We start from the raw sequence: 21,049 nt of genomic DNA, 5'->3' as shown, positions 1-21,049 counted from the left end.
AGAAAAACTGATTGTGAACATATATTCACCCTATGTGTTGAAAAGGTAGTTGGTCATACACACATGTTTGGTCATTTATTGCTGTTTTTGTCCAGAAATACAGTCAAAATGTTGTCAAATGTCAACAATAACCATCCCATTGAATTCCTAGGATCAAATTTATGTGGGAACATTTATTAATTTTGCTCTGTAAGTTGTCTTCTTCAAAAGTTATGCCTCTTCTACATAATATTTTCATTTTTCGATTTTTGGGTTAGGTGCTATAAAGGGTTAAAACTAGCCTTTAGGACATTATTTCAGCTTGGTACCCAATATAATCTTAAAATAAACACTTGGAGGATTGAAAAAAAACTGATTGTCAACAAATATTCACTATGCGTTTGAAAAATAAAAAAGTAGTTGGTCAGACACATATATTTTGCATTTTGTTGCTGTTTTTGTCCAGAAATACAGTCGAAATGTTGTCAAATGTCAAAAATAACCATCCCATTGAATTCCTAGGGTCAGAATTGTATGGAAAAATGTATTCATTTGTCTCTGTATGTTGTTTACTTCAAAGGTTATGCCTCTTGCTACATCACATTTTAATGTTTCGGTTTTGGGTTAGGTGCAATAAAGGGTTAAAAATGGAGCCTTTCGGACATTATTTCAGCTTGGCACCTGGCAGATTCTGAAAGTAGACACTTTAAGGATTAAGAAAAATCAGGTGGCATAACAAATTCCGAGGGGTGTGCGTGGACCCCTATTTCCATCTAGACTAATTGGATAACGGAGAATTTTACACTCGGAAGTAAGTATTCTCCTTACTGTCGATTGATTTTACAGTGATATCTGCACTACTCATCAATTCAAAAACACCGGATTATCTTTGTTAATTAAACGACATTGATAGGTTTAAATTGTGTACAATGCTTTTGTGTTTTTCCCCTTCGATTCGTTTATTATTGTCGAGTCACGCCACGTTCTCCTTCACCACACCAGGACAGACTGCGCATGCTCACCACACATGACCTCTCAACCCAATGCTTACATGCGTCCCCCCTTACTGAAAGAAATGTCCCCATTTCCACACACATGGTGAGAACACAACAAAACATAAAAAAATAAAAAATAATGCACATCCACAGCCCAAATAAAACATCAACTTGCTATGACATAACCTATTCCCCTGTCCTGCACACTTGAAAAAACACAATTATGCAGCATATAATACACAGGAGAAAATAAGCACACAAACATGTAAACACCAGTCACTCTTCCCATAACAAAGTCCATTAAGCTGACAGGAGGCCGCGCTAACCTCCCAGCCCGGAACACCGTTGGTGCGGCTTGTTCGAGCTCAGGGGAATCACCAGCTCCAGAACCCGGCCCAAGATCACGGTCACTTTCCCCATCAGAAAACCTCAAGCGTCCAGAGCTCTGTGGGGAGACTGCATCTTGCAGGCTGAGCAAGGTTTAAGAGAGACCTTGATGGTCCCTCCAAGGGAAAGGCTACCGGCAGGTTGTATCGCCGTAGCCTGTCATAATGGACAGTTTGGAGAGAGGCTTCACCCCCAAACGGGCTACTTAGTTGGTACGTGACCCCCACTTCATCCCCCCTATCCATTCGCCTCTGCGCCAGATAAGGCCCCTTCCAGTGGGGAGCCAGTTTACGGCGGCTCTCAGTGGGATCATTTAACCACACCAAATCCCCGACTTCATATGGGACGTGCTGGAATGTACACTGGTATTGTACGCAAACGCGACCTGTGACAGAAAAGAGTCCCACTCCCCCTCACATGATAGAAGAGATTTCGCCAACTGATCGATAAGTGTCCTATTAAACCTTTCTACCATGCCATCAGACTTCGGATTGTAAGGCGTGGTGTGCGTCTTCTTCACACCTAACATGCCGCACAAATGCCTCACAACATCTGATTTGAACTGTCTGCCCATATCAGTGTGCAGAGTTTCCATTACCCCATGCTCCAATATGTAGTTCTGGAAGAGACACTCTGCGACCGTGGCGGCTTTTTGATCGGGGATGGCATACAGATTTACAAATTTTGTGAAATAGTCCTCAACAACCAACACATACCGGTTGCCTTTTGATGTGACCGGCAACTCCAGTATGTCAGCCGCCACACGCTGGAAAGGTCTAACTGCATGCAAAGTTCTCATGGGGGGATGGTGTTTAGGCACCGGGGACTTCCTTCTCTGACAGGCATAACATTGGTCACACCATGATCGAATGTCACTGTGCATGGAAGGAAGCACACACTTCTTGCACGTGCCAAAACGCGTTCACACGCCAGGTGAGCAGTCAGTGGAGCACCATGCAAGTGTCCCAGGACCTCTGGAACTAAGACAGCAGGAACAACAACCTGAGTAGACTGCCCTGCCTCAGACAGCCAAACAACTCTACATAAAAGTCCCTCCACAAAAATCAGCCGGGGAAACTCATGCCAAAGTCTCTTCACACCCCAACTAGCATCTTTTAACCTCCATCTAGGGGGCCGTTGGCCATGCTCCAGCCAGGCCAAAACTTGTCCGATGTCTGCATCCTTTTGTTGGAGCTCCCTAATACCAGAGCCATCATATGACAGAGTGAAGATTAGGGTCTGGTCCACTGAAGACCCTGAATCAGGAGAAGGAGGGCCTGAAATCGGTCCTTGGGCTTGGGCCGTGGCAGGAGTCCCCACAGCACACACATCACTATGACCACTGTCCCCAGTGCCAGGGAGAATTGTACTCAAGGGAGCGGATGTGGCATAGAGACTGCCTGAATTCTCCAAAGCTTCAGGGGTGTCAGGCCTGCGTGAAAGGGCATCTGCATTTGTGTGTTTGGCCCCACTCTTGTGCACAATCACCCAGTCGTATGGGTCCAGCTCCAGAGCCCAACGGCTACGACGCCCCGTCCTGTCATTGTCAACCTGAAGTCGTCGCGGACCCAACCAAGGTTGGTGATCTGTAATAATTGTGAAGGGGAGAAGACCCAAGTAATGCCTGAAATTACGCACTGCCCACACTATCACTGAACCAACATCCTCCTGACTGCTTTTCTGTTTTTTGTTTTTTTGTTTGTGTTTTTGTGTTTTTGTTCTTGTTTTGTTTGTCGACCTGACTCATAATGTAAAGCGTCTTTGGGTCTAGAAAAGCGCTATATAAATCCCATTTATTATTATTATTACTATCGCCCACAGCTCCCTGTCGTAGGTAGACCAACGCCGTTCAGCTGCTGTGAGGAAGCGACTAGCGTAGGCCACCACTCTCTCCAGGCCGTCCACTTCTTGTGACAGCACATCCCCCACAGCAATCTGCGAAGCATCTGTACAAAGCACGAAACTCTTGGTGAAGTCCGGGTGACACATGATAGGTTCGGCACAAAGACCATCCCGCCAAAACTCAAATGCCTCCTGGCACTCCGCCGTCCACTGAAAAGGGACATCCTTTCCCGTCAGATGGTTGAGGGGGGCAGCACGCTGGGCAAAACTCCTCACAAACCTCCTATAATAAGAGCAGAGACCCAGAAAAGCACGCACCTCTGTAGCGGACCGTGGAACTGGCCAAGTCTTCACCTTATCTGTGTTACGGGGGTCAGGACGAAGCCCCCCGGCGGAGATGAAATGACCAAGAAATACCACGTGATCACGGGCAAGATGGCACTTCCTGGCATTCAATCTAAGCCCAGCTGCCCCAATCCGAATGAAGACCTCCTCCAAAGCAGACATGTGGGCCTCAAAACGAACTACTGTAAATCAGCATATCGTCAAGATATACCCCCTTCACACCAGCTCCATAACCCTCTGGAAGGTGGCGGGTGCATTGGTCAGACCCATAGGCATGGATGCAAACTGGTATCGACCCTGGCCAGTGGTGAATGCTGTCTTTTCGCGGTCCTCCTCAGCCACTTCCACCTGCCAGTAACCGTCAGAAAAATCCAAGGTGCTGAACCAGGAGGCCCCTGCCAATGCGTCCAATGTGTCCTCCACCCGTGGCAGTGGATGAGAATCCTTTATTGTCACAGAGTTGAGTCCCCTGTAGTTCACGCAGAATCGCCATGTGTTGTTCTTTTTCCTGATGAGGACCACTCGTAGAGATGTTACAATATTCTGGTATGAAATCTGTGGCATGCATGAGAGGAATATCAACATACCCCAGGTGAGGCAGACCACGACCAACATCCATAACAGCTCGAGCCTGCAATATGAAATCAAACCCCAGCAGAATAGCTTGTGTTGCCCCTAGCACTACATGTACAGCCTGCTCCCAATGTTTGCCCCCCAACTGTATGGGAAGAGTCACAGTACCCAGAGTGTCCAACAATTGACCATTTACTGTGCGTGAAAAAGTGTACTGGGTATTTAGCACACGTTTACGTAAGGCAGACATGGACATTCTGAAGTCCTCAGAAATAAGTGAAACATTGGACCCAGAGTCTATCAAAACAGTTACATCAGCACCCTCAACAAGTCCTCTAACATAGGCTGTGGGCTTAGACTCACCCACAGAACAAGAGTCCAATGCACGAGCAGGCGCTTTCCCAGCAGAATAGTCCATTTGACCCTGTAGTGGTGAAACCGGCATCTGGGTCTCGATGCCAGTCACTGGAAGTTTCCCTGCAGCCGTCCGTGCGAGGATGGAGATGGTGACCGCCGAGAGGGAGACAAAAACCTCACTCCACGCCTTGGCTGACGTTCCGCAGCGCTGTGTGGTCCTTGCGGGACATCGCTGCCTGATCGTTGCGGAGAGAAGTCCGCAGAGGTGTCTCGGGTTCCCCGCTCACGTGGAGACCATTCCCTGGCACCAAAACCATCCTGCGGTCTGCGCTGAGGAGAACGGACACCCTGCTGCGGTCGTCCCTGTGGGAATCCCCGGTGGTAGATCTGCAACCAAACCCGCCACAGTCACAGTGGCAGGCACGCCGGTGCACCCTCTGACGATCCCAGGTCAAGGCGGAGCTCCCTCTGCCATTCTCAGCTCCACGGCTATGTGCTCTCAAGTCTTTCACCTCAGTCTGTAAGTTGTCCACCTTCAAGGTGAGGCGTTCAACCACATTTATGAGCTTATCCGCGGTATTAGCATTACAGTCGAAAACACCAGCCGATGGTGAATTTAGCGATGCAACAACAGCAGGATGCGGAGGACAGTAGGGCAAACCAGGTGTGTTCAACCTCATTGCCTGCCTGGCCCGCTCACAACGCCCAGCAATTATCAATGCCTCCTCCATATCAGTTGCCCCCTGTTCATGGCATTTTGCTTGAAGTGCAGGATCAAGGCCAGCCAAAAAACGTCTGAATTTCTCACCATTTACTGCAGCGCGGTCATAATCGGGAAAAGCCTATGCCACGAGTCTGGAAATGTCCGCCGCATACACCTCCAAACACTTGTTCATCTGGCGGGGCCGTGCAGATACACAGGTCTGGAAATAAAGCAGGAACTGTCTCTGGCCAAAAGCCTCCGCCAGCTTCTCCTTCACACGTTTGTAATCACACTGCACATCTGCCGGCAAGCTGTCCCACAGCAGGAAAGCTGCACCGTCTGGTAGGTAGAATGTTCAGCAAGGTAGCTGCGTAGGTCGTGCACCTAGCACCCCTCGTCTGAGCACGAACAGCGGCTTCAAACTGTCTTATCCACGTAGCGAACTGCCTCTGGCCGTCGCCCCTAAACATCGGCGGCAGCTCCACTTTAATATCATTACTCACAGAACCAGTCCAAGAAGCAGTACATCCGTTATGATCGTCTTCCATATTGCCGTCACTCTTCATTCCTCCGAACATGAAGCTCCGGCGCTAGCACCGTTAGCACAGCTAGCCAGCAGAGCCAACCAGAAAGTCCAGTAATTGTCCACAGAAAAAAATAATCCAAGAACGGATTAAACACACTCCGATACCGCTGCCACCAATGTAACGTCCGAGGTGTTAAGGCTTCAATGATACTTCTGTGTAACAAAAACTCAGGAACTTAATACTTTTTGGAGTATCCCAGATAGCGCCTCCATTTATTATTGTCGAGTCACACCACGTTCTCCTTCACCACACCAGGACAGACTGCGCATCCTCACCACACATGACCTCTCAACCCAATGCTTACAGTATTATAGTATTATAGTATTATTCAATAACAGGAGGGGTATTCATTTTATTTTGAATAGCGTAGGCTACTTTTCTTAATAAGCGAGCTGTTATTAAAAAATATTAATGCCGCTTCCGGTAACACGGCAACAAAAGGGGCAGGAATTGTGATGGCCGGTCTCTTGTTCCCAAAGCCACGGAGGGAGAAGTTGGCGACAGTGTGTGTGAGGCTCCAGAGACGCCGTTGGTATGTTTCTCCTGTGTTTATTGTGTTTTATGTACTTGATCTGTTGCCTTATTTTGTGAGAGTGCTGTTGCGCAATCAACTGCTTTTTATGCAGCGTGGTCTGACTGCGCTCCGTTTGTTTGATGTATATATGTATACAGCGCAGGTGGTGTTCAGTTGAGGTTTTCTCTGGTACTTGTTTCCAAGTAGAGAAATGCACTCTTATTAATTCATTTAAGTTAATAAATTATAAAATAACTCGGAATTTATCTTTTTAATTAAAGTACCCTGAAAAGGCAGGAATGTGACGATGTGACTGAGTTGGTGTTATTATTATTGAGAAAAACGCATTGAGGCATGCAAAATGTTTGTAATTTGTGTTTGCATGTGAGCTAACATTTGTTTGTCCTTTGTGTTTTGAAGGTTTTCAACCTTTTGACCTTTTTTTTTTGGCTTGCTGCTTTGATTGGTGGAAGGGAGTGTTCGGCAGAGTAAGGCCGCTCCGGTAGAGGCGCACTGGTTGGCAACAGAGAAGCCATGTTTAGTTAAGTTCTTACCTGACTGGATTCCGGCCGACTCCAGCCCCTCGTCTCCTGTCGGCGTAACGGCCGACGCCAGCTCCCCGTGTCCTGTCGGCATTCCGGCCGACGCCAGCTCCCCGTGTCCTGTCGTCATTCCGGCCGACTCCAGCCCCCTGTGTTCTGTCGGCGAGTCCCCTCTCATGCCCTCTCTCGAGCCCTCTCTCGAGTCCCCTCTCGAGTTCCCTATCGAGTCCCCTCTCTATTCCCCCAGGATCCCGTCTACGCCTGTCTCACGGGCTCCGGTTCCCGCCCGGCCGACACCGGGTCCTGCCCGGCCTCCGGAGCTGTCCGGTCTTCGCCCTCGAGCCCGGCCCCCTCGAGCCTGGCCCCCTGAGAGCCGCGGTCTTCGCCCTCAAGCCCGGCCCCCTGACTTTCTCGGCCGCGGCCCTCGCCCTCGGGCCTGGCCGCCTGGCCCCCTGACTCTTCCTGCCGCTGCCTTCGCCCTCATGCTCTGCCCCCTGAGTTCGCCCGCTGTGGCCCTCACCCCTTTATGAACTCTGCCTTGCCCCCAGGCCGACCGCCCGAGACCCCCACAATGAACTCTGCCTTGCCCCCTGGCCGTCCGCCCGAGACCCCCTCCTGGTCCTCTGCCGTGCCCCTGGGCTGTCAGCCCAGACCCGTACTCCAGACCCCTTCCACCCACCCTTTTGGCCCTAGTGATGCCCTAGGATGCTACTTTGTACCTGTTCATGGATTCTTGTTGTACCTCGTACCTGTTCATGGATTCTTATTTTTTCAGCTTTTGAAAATAAAGCTCACTTTTTTTCCTTTTGAAACCTGAGGCCTGTATTACGAAGCTGGTTCAACCTAAGTTGCATATGTTTGAGTTAGCCGGTTGGCATAATCCAAAATATACGCGCTCTCGCTAAACGGTACTACGACACGGGTTATCAAGTGGATCGCTCAAGCCAGCCGTGTCCTATCTAGTTAGGTGCGCGTTCACATGAAAGGGGTGGTATTTGGAGCATTCGACCAATCACAAACATGGACAAGCGTACTGACAGCGCAGCGTGTCATACTTCCCGAATGAAAAGTCAACTATATAGTTAGACAAATATGAAGACGTTAAACTTTAAACATCCATGACTTAAACACTTTATCCAGGATAAAAGCCACATAGCTGTATCTGCAAGGTGAATACAGCTGGTAAAAGAAAAAGTGTTTGAATGCGTACATTAACAGGTTTATGATATCACTGCCCCGTCTGGATCTGACTTTAATTACATTTTACTCGAGTGTTTCGTCAACTTAATGTGTTGCTTAAAATAATACTTCTGCATACAGTATGTGACACTGTAAGTGTTGCACGGCCAGATACGGCTCAAGGAGCTGACTCAGATAAGGAAATATATGATACATTATGATGTGATATGCCACGGACAGTACTGCTACTTTGATCCGGTTACTTATGTTGTGGCAGATATTTAATTAAGCTTTCTTAACGCTAATGTTATAATTGTCAGATTGCTCTGAAGATGGGAGGTGATATTCTATTAATGTTCACGTTCACACAGTGATTTTTGCCGGCCGTCTTTCCTGCAACGGCAGTTTAAACTGTATTTCCTTTCTCCTGTAATATGACTTGATAGCTTTAAACTCTGCACACTGAGCTCTGATTGGTCATCAGGCAGTGCTTTCACTGAGTTGAGCTCTTAGCCTGCAACCTAACCTGCTCCGGGGCAGGTTAGCCGCTCAGCATAAGTTACCATGGAGATCTAGCCTGCTAAAAAGAGAACCAGCGTCGTAGGACCGGAAACCCCGAGTTTTCTCTGAAGTTAGCCGGCTAAGCGAAAATCCTGCTTCGTAGTACAGGCCTCTGCTTGCTCCTCAATCTACATTTGGGTCCTATTTTTCCCCAACCGTGACACCATGCAATATATTAGACTTTAAGTATTTGTCAGGCTTAATATTTATCTGTACTGGAGATGCCCCCTGTTGGCGTCAACCGATAGAGGTGTTATGGTTGTATCTTGTTATGCACAATGTTGATTCTTCTCTCAGAACTAGCTAAATACATGGGTCTGGGGTAGAGATCTTCAGAATTGGTTTGGCAAACCACTGTGTCACCTCGTGGCTGCAGCACATGTCTTGTGAATTATCCGGCCCGAAGCTCCAATTAAACCATCAGTGTTTGCCATCAGAGTTCCTGCTCTCCCTGTGTCTCTCTGAGTCTCGTCTCCATTGCTTCGGAAGTTTCCATCACAACTTTGATGGCTTCTGAACTTTTGACCTGACATAGATTGCAACAAGAGCTTCACCATGAGCCTGAGTCTTCATCATGTCTTCACCATGAGCCTGAGTCTTCATCATGTCTTCATCATGAGCCTGAGTCTTCGTCATGTCTTAACCATGAGCCTGAGTCTTCATCATGTCTTCATCATTAGCCTGTGTCTTCATCATGTCTTCACCATGAGCCTGAGTCTTCATCAAGTCTTCATCATGAGCCTGAGTCTTCATCATGTCTTCACCCTGAGCCTGAGTCTTCATCATGAGCCTGAGTCTTCACCATGAGCCTGAGTCTTCATCATGTCTTCACCATGAGCCTGAGTCTTCATCATGTCTTCATCATGAGCCTGAGTCTTCATCATGTCTTCTTCAACAGCCTGAGTCATCACAAGGTCTTTATGACCTAGAAGTCACATGGTTTCCTACCTTAAGCTTTGTTCACACTATAGAAACAAAAGCTACATTGGAACTATTTACTGTATCTGGTCTAGGTTGGCCGTTTCTTATTTTATGTGTTGCTCGATGACTTTGTAATGTCATTAGGAATACAGAATATATGTATCAAAATAATATGACTGCATTTCATTTAAATGTCCCCCTCAACTTTAATTAGTGGTGACATGCACATCATTCAGCAGCAATAGCCAGGTGTCAGGCTGTAGCTTCATGGCACCGGCTTCCATTGTAAATAACTTCCATCCTGTTACCTTGACGCCCGTAGTGTGAACATATAATAAAAGGGCTGTTTCAATGAAAACAATGACAGGGTTGGAAATGCAATTTGCTTTTGAGAGATTGCTTCTATTTCCTTCTGTGTGCATTGGGTGATTGACAGGAAACAGTGCAGAGTATTGCACCGCTGATATGAAAACACCCAACTGAGGGATGCTGAAATCAGATTAAAGTTGCAGAAATCCGATTTAATCTAGATCCTTATTGTGAAGAAGTTGTCAGACTACAGGAGAATAAGCAGCCATTCAAGAACAAACATTTGTATTATATTGGATTCATTGCATCAAAGTGGATTAATATGATTCCATGTGTTAAATGTATTTCTCCACTGCATGCTATTTAAAGAAAAGTTAATAAATAATATGTCCAACACCAGCAAATATGAATATGATCCAGTGTTGTCAATAGTAAATGAGAATACATATCCTATTAGGCATTGTGCATGTTTCTGTGAGTGGGAAAGCGAAAGGCAGAACAATGTGTGTGTAGCAGGCTCCAGCAGGAGCTGAGACTCACTGATCATTTTGGGATGCATATGGTAGGAGGAAAGAAAGGGTGGGTGGGGAAAGAGGACAGGATGAGAGCGAGAAATTCTAATTTGCTCAGGGTTGCATGGCAAATATTTTCTGCCGATATGTTTACAGAAAAACAGGATAGTGGGATGCTTGCTTCTGTTTTTGCATCATTCACCAGTGCACTCCGAATATGTTCCAGTACAATATGCTGTACGCATCACTATGGCTTGGGCATTTTTCATCGCCAACACATTGCCATTTATATGCAGAAATGTCAAGTTCTGAGCAATTGTTATTGGAAGCGTTTTTCTCTGGAATAGGCGGAAAAAGCCTGTGATGTGTTTTGCTCTTTGTCCTCTATGTTCTAGTTGATGCAACACAACATTCTTGAGGATTTTTATCATACATCGTGTCCCCATTTTATTGTGAATGACTTTTCTTTTAAACAGGAATACAAAAGGACAAATACATGCATACAGTATTTATGCAACTTTGAATGTTTCTTGTTTAAGCTGAATGTAATGATAGTGTTTTGTTAAATAAATTAGGCTCAAAGGTCAACTAAATTGTAGTTGTGATTGTGTTTGTTTGATTTTAAGTGAAACTATCATATGGAGTATGAGTGCAATACTAAGTATGCCATTTGAGCCAATTCTATGTGAAAAAGTGACTGTTTGGAACATAGTGAAACTCAGGGGCAGTACAAAAGTGGGTTATACTGTGGTAGGGGTCTAAGACACATTTACATTTTGACATCTTACTTCACCTCAAAATCTTAATTATTTTGGAATTCATGGGACCAACTGACAACTCAAACGGTTGGAAACCAATAAAAGCTGCACCAGCACTTACAATGAGCTTGCTTGTTTGAAGTGAATCTTGTCAGCACTGTTCTTGTTGCCCTTAGTTTGAATCTGTATTTAGTTTACATTACATGTTAGACGCTTTTATCAAAAGCGACTTATATACTCAATACACTGGACAATCCCCACAGGAGCAATTTGGGGTGAAGTAGCTCAGGGACACAACGACATGCTGACTGCAGTGGGTGTTGAACCTGTGCTCCCCTGATCCCAACACAAACGCTCAACCCACTGCACCACACGCCTCACTTTATGGATTACACACTTATTGTATGACACTTTGGATAAAGTTTCAGCTAAATCGAATGTAATGTAAAAAGAGAGATCTCAAAGGAGTATGGTCTGGACACAGAAGATATAGATGGATGCGATGTGGAGATAATTACTCAAAATACTAAAATTACATTTATTTCGGCCATAAGCTTTGCTTCGCCTCGCTGTTTTGTCGAGTTCCATCATCAACAAAACATTGCTTGAAGACCAGGCAGTATGGAAGTTAAGTGAAGAACGGAGGAACCAGGAGTGAGAGGGGAAGACAGTCGGTCTCTGACTCTTTCAGAACACTGCTGCTTTAAAGAAGAACACAAGAAGAACACTAACACGCTCTATAATCTCAGTCAGCTCAGCATTCGTGAACAGAAAGCATCACTTTCTCAGCAGTTGAAATGGAGAACATCTGCGTAGGCACATGAACACAAAGTTCACAATGTATGTGTAATAGGCAATGGCCAGCAGTGTTTTCAGTTTGATGTCTTTGTAACTGCTGTGAGCAGCAGAGAGGCTGTCTGTTCACAGGAGGCTGCTTCAACATCCTTTCACAACATAATTATGCATCAAACTGGGATCTAAGCCCAGAGGATCTGTGGGGTTTGGGCAAAACTTTCAAAGACGGGAAAGGACTCGATAGCATTCTTAACAATAAGTGACAAGACCTCAGTTTGTCTGTATTGTTTCTGAGCAAAAGGATTACATAAATCGATGATCATGTCAGTACTTGCCTAGCACGAGTACAACAGCAAACAAAAGGGACAAGGTGGATTAGATTGCTGCTAAGCAACTGTAAACATGTCTTTAGTTTTGAGATTTTACTTATCTATGTTGTCTGTTTGTTTGTTTCGTAGTAACTCTGCTGTCATTTCAGACCCAGCCAATCCCATTCTGCTCTCCTAGTGGATTAACTCCACCTCACCTGCTTCCCTAATCATCCTGGTTTACAGGCCTACTCCCACCAGTACACTGCCAGGTTGTTTTCCTGCCTTCAGCCTTAACGGTCCAGCGTTGAATACTATAGTAGCTAGTACCTGACTTCTGCCCGTTTTTTTTTACCTTTGCCTGTTTTCCCCTGGACTCTAGCTTAGCCCTTTACCTGTTTTGCTTGCCTGGACTTTTGTATCTGTGCTCCTTTATTTTTCTCTCAGTAAAGTTTTTGTTTAATCTGTCATTTATTTCCTTGAATCCCTATATCCAAACACATATTACTACTGCGCTATTTACGAATTGTGCTCTGTGAGACACAGTGCTCTCCGGTTCTTTGAGTGACTATTTACAAATGCACCCTACAAGTAGTTGACAAGTATTAAAAGTGAAGGGTAAATTCTTACCTCCAATTCTGGCTAAAAACCTGAAGAATAGCTTCAGACATACATTTGGCAAAGGTCTTGGATAGGGCAGAAGTAGTTATATTCATGCCGCATTCGTCTGATTAGTATGCATAAAAAGGTGACAGGTCACACCTCCCCCAATTATGCAAATGAGTTAAGTCCCGCCTCCCTTTGTTCGAGGTGTGATATCCCAAGTAGGTGTGAGATCCATCGATAGGAGGGGTTGATGTGTATTCACAGGTGTTAAAAAGCCCCCAATGTAGCGCCTTATGGCGCCAAAAAAATAAAAAAATAAAATGCTGTTTCAATCACATTAGTATGCAAAAAAAGTGACAGGTGGGCCCGCCACCAAGTGTGTGTGTGTGTGTGTGTGACGGTCTCCCCTAACCCCTGCTGTGGACCGGGGCTACATCAAATCTTATTTTAGCCCCTAAAGAAAAGCCCACCATAAACATAATAATTAAAAATAGTATTGATGTATCTTATCACTTTCCTTCTTCATCAGACAGCCCCTTTCTAACGGGAATCTAAGCTAACATCTACTCTCGTCTCAAAGCCTCCTTCCTTCTGCGGTGATGCAGGCAAATGCTGCCCCTCTATACTATACTAAAGTCACCATACAAACTTTATTGTCCTATCTAAATTAGATTAAGGTTTTAATATGATTTGTTAATTAGTTTACTAGCTGTGAGGAAGTGTCTGTCTACATTGCAAGGATTAGACTGATGGTTGAAATGTTTTTGAGCCATTGACCTGGCTAAGGGTTTATAAGGATATCTAGTTTCTACAGCAAGAGAAAGGTGATGATGAACCACCCTGGCATTTCTTCTCTGCGTTTTCCTGACCTGGATCTGATCCTGAAAAACTCTGGTAAGTACTTCATATAATTATTAAATGTTGTATGTTGTGTGTTAAACAACCTCTGTGTATATATATATTGTATTTATTGTGTATTAGCACTATGATTCATAAGGGTTTTGAAGTTTTGGGGAGACTGTTAACTAATGTTGAAGTACTTTAGTGGATGGGATGGAGTCTCACACAGTGTCGATGAAGGTGTGTGTGTGTGTGTGTGTGTGTGTGTGCGTGCGTGTGTGTGTGTGTGTGTGTGTGTGTGTGTGTGTGTGTGTGTGTGTGTGTGTGTGTGTGTGTGTGTGTGTGTGTGTGTGTGTGTGTGTGTGTGTGTGTGTGTGTGTGTGTGTGTGTGTGTGTGGGGGGGGTGACTGTGTGAGCCTGGCCCTGCCCCCTCCTCCCCCCTTCCTGCCATCTTATCACTAGACAGAGGGGGGATGGAATTTAAAAACAGTTACCTTACACTTGTATTTGTTCTCTCACAGTGTCTGTAAAGGTGGGGGAGACTGTCTCCCCCCTTCCTGCCATCTCTCTGTTTCTGCTGATGTGTAAAATATACAAAATAACGTTTTATATACTTACTCTCTTGTTAAAAGGTGATGAAGTTTGCAGCGTAAGCCAGCCATCAGTGTTCTAGTTCTAAGGTTTTGCATACCTCAAAGTGTGTCTAAAAGTATCTTGGCAAGAGAAAAAAGCCAAAATCCACCTAGGCCATTAAAAGGAAAATTCCTTACAAAGTACTTCATATAACACTGTTTCGATGAAACAATGCAGTCTTGATAACTTGACTTGACTAACATTACTTTTTTAAATATATGTTTTTAGATGCTTTACTTTGATTTCTTTCATGTTATTTTAACACGTTACTTTTTTCATATTTTTTCAACATCGCCCCCAAGTCTGTCTCCAGACTCAAATCACAGCTTTGAAAACTCAAATCACAGCTTTCAAAAAGTTCAGTCAGAGCAGCCAAAAAACTGTCCACGTTTTACAAATGAACAGACACAAATGCAGACTTGACTACTTGGCGGTTGATTAAAGCAGATTTGTCCTTTTTCATCTCTCAAAGGTTTGGGTCCTGTTCAACACTGGGTACAGAAATATATTCAATATACAGTCATTTGTACGTAAAGATTTTTTAAGTTGTAAGCACTTAGAAATATACATTTGATTGCATTTAAAGTGCCTGTAGACAACTTATCATAATGAAGTAGTTGATTGCACAAATTTGTAATGGATGTAGAATAAAGACGACATTAGCATTTAAATTGGCTCCCTATAAGACTCGCTTTCTCTATGAAATTATGTCTGGCTCTGAGTAGTGTTCTCCGTTTCACAATAAAAGCCCAAACACAATACTTTCTGAATCACTGCAGGAAGTATTGTGCTAAAATGCAAATACAAATGGCTTACAGTAGCTCCCAAGTAGTTGAACAATTGGAAAACCGCAAGGACTGTGGAAACACCTACTGGCAAAGGATTGCGGATGCAAATTATGCAAAGAGGAAGAAAAAAAATTATATCTAAAGCTAGATAACACAATCTACGTATTGACAGTATGAGTACAACAAAAACAGTATGCATGTTGATGCAAACGACAATGTTCAGTAAACGATCAATCAAAATAGAAGGATCCAATGTATTTTTAAATGGAGCAGAAATAGAACTAGTCTCCTAGTTCAAGTATCTTGAACAGGGAGTGTTATATTGGACTCGAACTTGACTTTTAAGAAACATATCAAGAAAGTATCCAATACCATTCAATTCAACTTGCAACATTTTAAACAAATTAGACCTTTTCTTAACTATCAATGCTGCAAAGTCATACCTCCACTGTATGATTCTATCCCACATTGAATACTGTTTTACAAACTGGTCGTTTGCTTGTGCCACACACCTGAAACCCATAGAACAGCTGTTCAAGAGAGCTATCCAGGTGTTTGACAGAAAGCCACAGTCATACCACCACTGTACCATCCTTGAAAATCACAATTTCTTGAGTTTTGACAATTTTAAGTCTTTTAAAAGTATGTGTTTTTTTAAAGTAATATTTACATGGGCTGGCCCCCCCCTCCGCTTAGGAGAATTCATCCACAGAAAACACACTGGACGCAGCACTAGGTCAGAAACCAGAGGAGACTGTGAAGTCCACTACAGAAGGGCCACCTTTGGACAAAATGTCCTCTCCATTAGAGGCAGCTCATTGTGGAATAGCCCCCCAACTGAGATACGGGATTGTCCCACTCTCAATAGTTTTAAAGGTCAACTTAAAGAATGGTTGAGCAACAAACAGATGTGTAATCACCGCTAAATAAATGCACTTTAACACAGGGGTATCTCCTCTTGCACTTTATGTAGCGCTTTTATCTTATCTTACACTTTATATATCATAGCTGCTACATTGTACTGCCATGTGGTAAATGCTTGTATGCTGCTCATGCTCTTTCAGCATATCATGTATTTATTTTTGCTGTATATATAAATGTCATGTTCTTATATGCTGTATGTGACGGGACTACAGATGGAAATTAGCTCAAAGCTAAAATCCGGCTCATTTACACTTGTAAGCATTATTTTTTGTTTTAAAGTGTTCATCAATGTGCACTACGGTGGCCCTGAAGAAAATTAAACATTCAAATATGTTATCGATGTTCCCATTCCCAGTTTGTTTGGGAATAATTGCGATGTTTCCTGTGTTTTGGTAGCTCTTAACAAAACAGAATTTTTGTGTATGACAACTTTACAACTGGTAGAAAGTTAAGTACTTTTTCTGAACAGATTTTCTTTAAGACTGTGACTCTTAACACACCATCCCCCCGAGAGCCAGACATACTCATCCCCTTTTCAGCCATCATTTCTGTGTTTCCGTGTTTCTGAGTTTCTTTGGGGGTATAATACGCACGTTTCAATACACATGTATCATACATCTTCCCTGTTACCCTCCCCTTGTTAGAATGAAGACAACAGTGCATGTGAAGGACTTTAATACACATGTATCAGACACGCTCCCCTTGCTATAATGAAGACAACGGTTTCTAAAATGTAAAAAACACTTTTTTTTTTAATTTTCCTTTACATTTTAATTTTTTACACACAAAATCAATAGTTATACTGATTGTAACATCCCCAGGACCTTCTCCAGTTTAGAATTCCCCAGATTACTGGAAATATCATGATGGAGTTTTTTCACTTCAGTCAAAATATTCATGTGTATGCTGTTTTTGACACAAAGATGCATTACATCTACAAACAGAGCATACAATGAGAGCACATGATACACTTTTGATGTTTGTTTAATTTCTTCGGTAATTTTACAGAATGTTTCGGGAAATGAAGATTCCAGGACCACTTTAAATGTTTCGTTTACAATCGTTTCCCAATGACCAGGAATAGTACTGCCAGAACGAACGATATCCAAAATGTCTTCTAGTTTACAAACTTCAGCCATTCTGTTTACACAGGGGTCACTATTCACTCTGTTTTCAATCGTCCTCATCACCACACTTATTAAAAGGGTATTGACTACATTCTGATCAATATATACCGAGCGTTTCTCATAGTAGTTCCCCATTTTTATTTTACTTTAAAGAAAAAGTCAATGTATCGAAAAAGAAACAATTCCTGGCTTCAATCAACCGTAGGTTATTAGTCTTCTTCTTCTCCATCCAACTCGGCATGGATCTTTTCAAGTCTCTCCTTGAGGCGTCTGCAATTTTTGAGATTGTGCAGAAAAGCCTCCGAAGCGCCTTGGATCCTCCAATCATCCGTGAACATTTCTTTATCAATAAGAGTCTGCTCGATCTTAGTAATGAAGTCAGTGAGCCAGAGTCTTTTCATTAACGCGTTGTAATTGTTTCTGAAGAAAAGATCGGGCATGTCATTCAGACAATCGTATTGCCTCTGGCCGGGGTGACTGACTCGGCATCCGTTGCATATTTCTTCTCTGTACCGATGTATCACCCCCTCCACAATATCAACCAACACTGATTTCACTGTCTCCATAAGCAGAGACGTCTTGGCCCAAGGAGCAAAATAAGAAGCAGTAGTACTGCAAGATTCGGGTGTCCAGAATGGTGGTGATGATGGTAGTCCAGGAGTTTGTTCCTGGCTGCAACTCACGGGGGGAGACTTGGTTTTTCTCAGATCCATAGCTAGTTTTCAAACTGTCGTCTTAGTGGGGGTCCTTAGTTTTAGATGCTTTGCTGAGCGGAGGGAGAGACTTATTGCGTTGAATGGGGGGAATCATCTGTAGAATTGAGAGTTTTTTCACCAGTATAATGTCCCTCGCTGTTTGAATCTTTTTTTTAAAGTTATTTTTCATCTATCATTTTCAACCAAGCAGCAACAGGTCAAATTTAAGAATAAGTAATTGTTTGTCACCATTTTACGGGAAATAGTCAGAGCGCAATGTCACATCTTAAAAACAGCTTGAACTGGATAAATGGTTAGTCTTTTTCAAACATACCGTACGTTCTGCATGTTATTATATCTGGCCAATTGGTTTAGACCCTACTGCCCTAGACGCATGCTCTCAATAGGGAAGTCACGCTTTGGGAAGAGGTGTTTCATTTCACAGATCCACCTTGATTCTTGTTGTGCTGGCTGAAGGAAGAGGGACGGGGGAGGAAAATTCAGAGGATGAAGAAGCAGAAAAATAACTTGTTTTGTAAAACGGACAGCACGTCAGTTTCAAGAAAAAGATGACAGCGTGTTTATGCATGACATGCAAAATATCTTGAAGCCCGACAACCACAAAAAAAGGTACAAGTATATTGTGTTGAAAATATCGCAAAAAGTCTTAATATTGTATAATTGAGTTGCATGTTGTATTTTGCTAAAAACTACTATGTAGTTTTTCAAAAATATAATGAAAAAAGGAGAGAAAGACAAAACAAAATATCGAGAGTTTTTTCACTAGTATAATGTCCCTTGCTGTTTGACTCTTTTTTTTAAAGTTATTTTTACATCAATACTATTTTTAATTATTATGTTTATGGTGGGCTTTTTTTTAGGGGCTAAAATAAGATTCGATGTAGCCCCGGTCCACAGCAGGGGTTAGGGGAGACCGTCACACACACACACACACACACACACACACACACACACACACACACACACACACACACACACACACACACACACACACACACACACACACACACACACACACACACACACACACACACACACACACACACACACACACACACACACACACACACACACACACACACTCACTTGGGGGCGGGCCCACCTGTCACTTTTTATGCATACTAATGTTATTGAAACAGCATCTTTTTTGTACGCCATAAGGCGCTACAGTGGGGGCTTTTTCACACCTGTGAATACACATCACCCCCTCCTGTCAACGGATCTCACACCTACTTGGGATATCACACCTCGAACAAAGGGAGGGCGGGACTTAGCTCATTTGCATAATTGGGGGAGGTGTGACCTGTCACTTTTTTATGCATACTAATGAGACAAATGCGGCATGAATATAACTACTGGCAGACAGTCAGCACTTGGCTAGCAAGGTCAGTGTGCCGTAGAAAGAGGATAGAAGATGCGAGCTAGTTTTTATCATTAAGTTATGTATGGGTCAGAACACTGACCCGCTGCAGGCTCATTCTATGAGTAAATTGAACGTCAGAGTTCCGGAGGATGAGGACATTAGAGACAGCTACAATAAAGGACAGTGAGAGAGAGGTTGGGGATAGCCTGCAAAAGGTTGAACTTGACATCTTGGCTCACTGGAGAAGGATTTCAGAAGCGGAGTAGCCCATCTGTTTCGTTACATAAAGTGTTTCCCCTCAAGTGGGATTGTGAATTGAGGGAAATGCCCATTCAGTCTGGTGAAAGAAAAGCCAAGTGATCCGTAAAAAAGCTGAGACCATCCTAAAGGGCATGTGGTGGCAGAGAGGTATCCTGTCTCCCTGCTTCTTAATATGTGTCATCCTTCAGAAATGGTTTGACTGTAAAAGACAGGAATGGAAAGAGCACTTCACTCAATTGGAAAGTACTGTTGTTTGAAAGAGATGTGAACGTCTACATTGTGGAACTAAGGAACCCCGACAAGGTGAATCAATGACCGGCTAGCTGCACATTATTCGGCTGATTACACAGCTACTTGATAAATAAATAAATAACTTGATTGAAACAAGGTTTAATTTTTTTATAAATGTTTATGTTGCTTCCGCCAAGAAAACATATTCCCTTGTAAAGTAGAGCAATGGTTGAAAACAGGCATTTGCAAGTGCAAAGCAACTTAAAATGACGGCAGCACTGATCGAGGTTTTCTGTAACTGTCCAAGTCTGTTCACAAAAATCTCTTCTGCTGTTCCCTTTAGTGTTCACTTCATGACTGTTGATTTATTTGTCGTACAGCTCTGTCTTTTAACCTATATCCTTCTCTTGCGCAGTTTTCTTGTTCTTGTTCTCTGTTTTTTTTTACTGGGGACACTGCTATAAAGAATCAAGTATTGATTTAAGCCTTTAAAAAAAAAGATATATAATATTCTTTACTCAATGACTTTGAAAAAAAAAAAAGGCATCAGGGGCTCAGTCTGTAGGGACTTGGTCTTGGAACCAAAGGGTTGCCAGTTCACGTCCTGATCGGACCAACAAAAAATGGAGTGAGCTGGAAAGGTGCAATTTCACCTCCTAGGCCACTGCCGATGTGCACCTAACCTCAAAACTGCTCCCTTAGCGCTGTGTAATGTGGGTAAACACAACAGATTGGGGAAATAGATTTCCCTTTAAGGGATTAATAAAGTATGTCTTCTTCTTCTTCTTTATTGAAAGAAAAGAAAAAGAAACATAAGGCTGCATAACTGCAAAATCTCACTGTCCCTGATGCTAATATGCTCTGCCCTGCCCCAACACGTATTTGCCCAAACTTTGTCCCATGGCTGGTCAAAACTAAAAGTTTATGGTGGAAGATGATCATGTCATGTTGTGTTGTTAAGATTAAAAGTTTATTAGGATCCCAAGTTCCACTACTTTAAAAGCCTTTAGTGGATGTGACTTTCTACCGCAGTGATCCAATAATGGAAAACAGCAACATTTAAGTCATAAGCTGGTTAAATTGAATTTGTCAACAGGGCACTGTGGCTCAGTGGATAGAGTGCTGGACTTCGAATCAGGGGGTAACAAGTTTGAGTCCCACTGCAGTCAGCATGTTGTTGTGTCCCTGGGCAAGACACTTCACCCCAAAATGCTCCTGTGGGGATTGTCCACAGTGTTGAATGTAAGTTGCTTTGGATAAAAACGTCTAACTAATATCTAATGGGAGTTATCATTGTTTTCAAGCCTCATGAAGTACATAGGGGCGTGCTATACAAAATGGAAAGTCTTATTATTTTTTCAAACCACCAAAAGTAACTTAAAATAAGATGGCT

At 43.5% G+C, this 21,049-nt stretch overlaps 1 protein-coding gene across 1 annotated transcript in view; it reads right to left on the bottom strand.

The window, feature by feature from the left end:
• Positions 1 to 21,049, bottom strand: part of LOC307042449 (uncharacterized protein) — a gene marked incomplete at its 5' end in the record, with an annotated part of 65,499 nt that overhangs the window by 29,723 nt on the left and 14,727 nt on the right. The gene's annotated exons all lie outside the window — the stretch shown is intronic.

Source organism: Notothenia rossii (assembly GCF_949606895.1).
Source record: "Notothenia rossii genome assembly, chromosome: 6".
Classification (NCBI taxonomy): domain Eukaryota; kingdom Metazoa; phylum Chordata; class Actinopteri; order Perciformes; family Nototheniidae; genus Notothenia; species Notothenia rossii.
The sequence above is the reverse complement of the archived record's forward strand: the minus strand, read 5'-3'. Positions and strand labels throughout refer to the sequence as shown.